This window comes from Aethalodelphis obliquidens, unplaced genomic scaffold (genome assembly GCF_003676395.1).
Source record: "Aethalodelphis obliquidens isolate GAN/ISIS:26980383/991018 unplaced genomic scaffold, ASM367639v1 scaffold37, whole genome shotgun sequence".
Lineage (NCBI taxonomy): Eukaryota > Metazoa > Chordata > Mammalia > Artiodactyla > Delphinidae > Aethalodelphis > Aethalodelphis obliquidens.
In genome coordinates, this window is record NW_020837981.1 from 11,318,581 (window position 1) to 11,324,609 (window position 6,029).

General features: G+C 41.6%; 1 pseudogene; it reads right to left on the reverse strand.

The window, feature by feature from the left end:
* Positions 1-1,735: 1,735 nt before the first annotated feature.
* On the reverse strand, positions 1,736-4,528 carry LOC113632587 (protein FAM136A pseudogene; annotated as a pseudogene).
* Positions 4,529-6,029: the final 1,501 nt, after the last annotated feature.

Consider the following 6,029-nt stretch of genomic DNA (forward strand, 5'->3'; position numbering starts at 1 on the left):
AGGCTCAGCAGCCATGGCTCACGAGCCTAGCCGCTCCGCGGCATGTGGGATCTTCCCGGAGCCTAGCCGCTCCGCGGCATGAAACCATGTCCCCTGCATCGGCAGGCGGACTCTCAACCACTGCGCCACCAGGGAAGCCCCTCATTGTAGTTTTGATTTGCATTTCTCTAATGATTAGTGATGTTGAGCATCCTTTCATGTGTTTGTTGGCAATCTGTATATCTTCTTTGGAGAAATGTCTATTTAGGTCTTCTGCCCATTTTTGGATTGGGTTGTTTGTTTTTTTAATATTGAGCTGCGTGAGCTGCTTGTATATTTTGGAGATTAATCCTTTGTCAGTTGCTTCGTTTGCAAATATTTTCTCCCATTCTGAGGGTTGTCTTTTCTTTCTCCCAGTCTTTCATGATACATTTATAGCTGTTATATAGTAAAATATGGTTTGGTTGATTGACTAAATGAATGTGTTGAAGATTGAATAATTGTATCCACTTAGACTCTTGATTTCACCAGGAAAAGCCTCTGGCGGGTTTTCTTTGGACCTTGGATAGAGTAAAACAATTTTATTTTTATTTATTTATTTATTTATTTATTTTTGGCTGCGTTGGGTATTCATTGCTGCACGTGGGCTTTTCTCTAGTTGGGGTGAGCGGGGGCTTCTCTTCATTGCGGTGAGCGGACTTCTCGTTGCGGTGGCTTCTCTTGTTGCTGAGCATGGGGCTCTAGGCGCATGGGCTTCAGTAGTTGTGACACATGGGCTCAGTAGTTGTGGTGCATGGGCTTAATTCCTCCGCAGCATGTGGGACCTTCCCGGACCAGGGCTCGAACCCATGTCCCCTGCATTGGCAGGCAGATCCTTAACCACTGCGCCACCAGGGAAGTCCCATTAAAACATTTTTAAAACAAGTTAATCAGAGATGTAAGTATTGCAAAGATGCAGGAGTAGTTAATTTGACAGATGATAAATAAAGCCTTAAAAATTACGTCCATAGGGTGAAATCATGGGCTCAAACTGAAATTATACTTAGCAGGAGTAAGTCCTTGAATATTTAAATTCAAAACTTCAAATGCACAATAACAGGATGAGGAAGAGCTGGTTGGGCAGCAGTTCATGTGAAAAATATCTGGGAATTTTGGTTAATCACAAATGTAGCAGCAACTGCCTGTGCAATGTGGCTGCTAAAAACACCTTCAGCTATATTATGTTTATCCAGGTCATAAAAGTTTTGGTTCCAATATATTTTTGTGCTAGGTTGGAAATACATTTTGCATATTGGTTTAAATGGACACTGATAAAGTTGAGAGCATTCTAAGGAAGGGAGACTGGACCAAAAATGGTCTGAAAACCATTTATGTAGGAAATTGTTGGGATTTGAGGAGGGGAGTATTGAGAAATTTTAAAATAATTTTAAACATTTATTTAAATTTTATGCAATTTAAAATGGAAACATGGGTATTTGTTATATAATTTTTCTTTCTCTCTTAGAAATAAAACAACAGAGATAAAACCAAAGCCCCTTCCCTCTACCTCCCTACAAGGAACTTTATCTTATTTTTATCAAAGTAATACATGTGCATAGTTTTAAAAATGTGGGTCTTCTCTGGTGGCACAGTGGTTAAGAATCCGCCTGCCAGAGCAGGGGACACAGGTTTGAGCCCTGGTCCAGGAGGATCCCACATTCTGCGGAGCAACTAAGCCCATGCACCACAACTACTGAGCCAGTGCTCTAGAGCCCGTGAGCCACAACTACGGAAGCCGGCGTGCCTAGAGCCCGTGCTCCTCAGCAAGATAAGCCACCGCAATGAGAAGCCCGCGCACCGCAATGAGGAGTGCCCCCCGCATCGCTGCAGCTGGAGAAAGTCTGCGTGTGGCAGTGAAGACCCGGCGCAGCCAAAAATAAAATAAATAAAAATAAATAAAATTTAAAATGTGAATAGTTTATATGTGTAGAAGGAAAAATAGCAGTTATCCCCCCCCCACAGAGGCAACTATAATCAAGTGTCTTAAATATTTCTAATAATATAATCATATCAATTGCTTTTAAAAACTGTTAAATGTATATAAAGTGTTCAATATAAAGAATATGAAGTGTTGGCGCTTTTAAATACATATATGTGTTCTCCGGTATATTTTCACCATAGTTATGTGATATGGGGTCGTTATTTATTATTTATATTATACCAATATTGAACCTGAGCTACATCATGTACAATGATGATAATTCTTTTTTTGTTTTGTTTTGTTTTGAAAAATTTCATCTTATTTATTTTTAAAACCAAACCACTAGGAAAATATATCACCGTCTTGAAACAGCAAACAGACAGGCTATATTATCAAGTAATAAGTTGCTAAAAACACAACAAGGTCCTTAATAAAACGATAAGGTGCCAGAACTGGGGCAAGAACAACCCATGTCGCAAAAGTGGTATTTGGTAACGGGGGCGGGGGGCTGTGTCCCATTTTTTGCTCTAAAAGAGTCACAGCTTGCCCCTGAGTTGCTTACTTTTTCTCCTTTGACCTTCATGTTGCCAAGGGTTTGTTTCAACAGAGCTTTGTTATTACAGGGGGCAAAGTAAGCAATACTGGGTTTAGGCTTTCATTCTATTTTGTTTTATGAAAACCAGATTTTTCCAAAGCCAGTACTTCATAACTCTCTTAATTAAGAAGCAAACAATTCATCTTTCGCTGTTCATTCCTGAATACTAGCATATAGCACAATCAAAATCCCATTTCCCTTCAAGGGTGAGTGTCACTGCAAGATTGTCTTGTGATTCGGCTGGCTCTGCTGCAGACAGCCTCAGGGCTCATCATGGCTGCCAGTTAGAGGGAAAGTTTGCTTCCCCTACCAGTGTGATAGCGCTTCTTATATTTTTACAGGGTCTCCAGGCTGAAAGATGTCATGTGTGAGAATTTTAAGAAATGCGCATCCACATTTTGACGGCCAGAAATGAATACCTGCAAGGACCCTTTCAAAGTTTTTATCCAAACTACCTCCCCCAACTCTACATCTTAAAGTAACTTCATGCCCTTGTATATAAAACAAAACCAAGCAAAACAGATCCCCAGAAGCCCCCTTCTAAATTAGTGACCTCATGGATTTTGTTTTATTTCCAGTTTGTGGAAAACGTTGTAGTGATCCTTCTGGTAAACAGCTCATAGTATCTGTGCCAGGATAAGCACTTGCCACATGAAATTCAGGCTCACAAAAACTCTCCTGTGCTATCTTGTGCTATCTCTGACCCAAATTTTAGCACCAATTTTTTTCACTTTCTAGGATTCAAACACAAGGGAACCAGTGTCCAGAGGCAAGTGACATAGGCCTTAAACTTGCAGCCATCCTTAATTTCCTCATTCATAAACTTTCCTTAGAAAACTCAAATCCCCATTCCTCTTTTTAAACAGATTCCTGCCTTCAGCCCCAATGGCCAATAGCAGACATCTATTTCCCAATGGACGAGAGACACTCCTTCATCTTCTTGGTCATGGTTGGGGTGAGGTTCATGTGGTCATCCACACACTTGTTCACGCAACTCTCCAGCTGCTGCTTCACCTGAAGCTCTTTACTCCCTGCATCTATTGAATCTTTGGCTTTGTCGTTGCAATGCATAGTGCACCGGGCCAGACCATCCTGGAACTTCTCCAGCTCGCTGGTCACCAGGGCCTGGGCTTGAGCCAGAGGTGCATGGCAGCACGCAATGCACTGGTGCACTTGCTGCATGGACGCCTGGCTGTCCTCACAACAGACGGCGCTGCAGTGGGACATGAGGCCCTGCATCTTTCCCAGATGTTCTGTCTCTCCAGACTCTTCACCATAGAGTCTACCGCCTCCTGCACCAGGAGCTGCTGCAGCTCTGCCATGGCGACCTGGCGCTGCTCCCTGCTGGCCGGCACCCACATGGACTCTCGCTCAGGAGCCCGCTGCCTCGCTGCTTCCTGGGTCACTGTGGCCCGCCCTTTCCAGATAATTCTTTTCTTATACAATTTTTCATTTTCCTAAGCGTAATTGCCTTGCTTTTTTCATTTGCTCGGTTTTTAAAGTTCTAATCATTATTAAATCATTCCCAGACTCTTAGCTAGGACCTAAAACTCTGCTCCATTCATTCAAATGCAGTAGATAAGTTATCAGTCCTTTTTTTCACCCTTAGAGATCTACCTTGTATATTCCATTTTTAAAATGATACATAGCATTAAATCTTAAGACTGTATCACATTGTATTTATTCATTCCCCTTTGATGAACATTTAACTTGTTTTCAGTTTTCCTCTAATTAAGGAAGATACATGTGTGAGAATTTTTCTAGGCTATGATGAGAAGTGAAATTACTAGTGTATTATTCATCTATTGCTGCATAACAAATTACCTCAAAATTTTGCAACTTAAAGCAGCAAATATTTGTTATCTGTGTTTCTGTGAGTTAGGAATCAGAGTGTGTCTCTCATAGGCTGTAATCAAGTTATTTATTTATGTATTTATTTATTTGGCTGCTTTGGGTCTTCATTGCTGTGTGTGGGCTTTCTCTAGTTGCGGAGAGCGGGGTCTACTCTTTGTTGTGGTGGGCCGGCTTCTCATTGTGGTGGCTTCTCTTGTTGCAGAGCATGGGGTTTAGGTGTGTGGGCTTCAGTAGTTGTGGCTTGCGGTCTCTAGAGCACGGACTTAGTAGTTGTGGTGCATGGGCTTAGTTGCTCCGTGGCATGTGGGATCTTCCGGGACCAGGGATCGAACCTGTGTCCCCTGCATTGGCAGGTGGATTCTTAACCACTGCACCGCCAGGGAAGTCCTTGTAAACAAGTTTTTAACAGGAGCTTTGATTTCATCTGAGGACTCAACTGGGGGAGGATCAGCTTCCAAGTTCTGCCTCTCCTGTGGCATGACTCCGCTTCTCACGGGTTAACTGACGGAGGACCTTAGTTCCTTTCTAGCTTGTTGGCTGAGGCATCCTTCAATTCCTTGCCTTGTGGGACTCTCCATACAACATGGCAGCTGGCTTCCATGACAGTGAAGAAGATGGAAGCCAGAGTCTAATCTAATCTTGCAAATGACATCCCATCACGTTTGCTATATTTTGTTAGAAGCAAGTCAGCAGATCCAGTGCATACTTAAAAGAGTGGGGATTACATGAGGGGATGAATAAAGTTGTGAACTGCTCCGAGTCTTGGTTGTACTAGAGTATTTAGCCTGGAAAGGGTGACTAAGGGAACACATGAGTTTTGTCTTATATAATTTGAAAGGCATATGTAAAGAGGAAATAGTAGATCTCCTCTGTTTTTGATCAGAGATTGAACTAAGAGCAGTGGGTGGAAATTAAAATGTATGGCCTTATAAGATGATGTGATTTCTGTTCTTGAACATAGTCTGTTAGGGGCTGGGTGACCTCTTGTAAAAAAGATTACAAAAAATTTTCTTGCATTAGATTAGAAACTTTAAGTTCTCCAAAGATTATTTCTACTCTAAAATTTTATAATTATAAATGAGTGAGTTTCAAACTGTTAGTATTTGAGTAGTCTGTTAATCACTAATCAGGGAGAAGTGTATAGGCTTACATGTGTATTTGCACATACGAGGTTTCATTTAGGAGATCCAGGTTAAAAAGTTAGGAGGAGAGCTATAAATTTACACTTTAATTATTTAAAATCACTGTTCTTTTCCTGCTTTTTTTTTTTTTTCACGGTACGTGGGCCTCTCACTGTTGTGGCCTCCCCCGTTGCGGAGCACAGGCTCCGGACGTGTAGGCTCAGCGGCCATGGCTCACGGGCCCAGCCACTCTGCGGCATGTGGGATCCTCGCGGACCGTCAGGCGGACTCTCAACCACTGCGCCACCAGGGAAGCCCTCTTTTCCTGTTTTTATATTCCTTTGGCTACCATAGAATGTTTACTACTATAATTCTTATTTTAAAATATTAGCAGCAACTCAGTTTTTTCTTCTAACAAAAAATATTTTCATTGTAAAAGAAAAAATAGAAAATACAAATAAGGAAAAAATAAGAATACTTTATAATCTTCCCACCCAAAGATTATATTAACAATAACTAT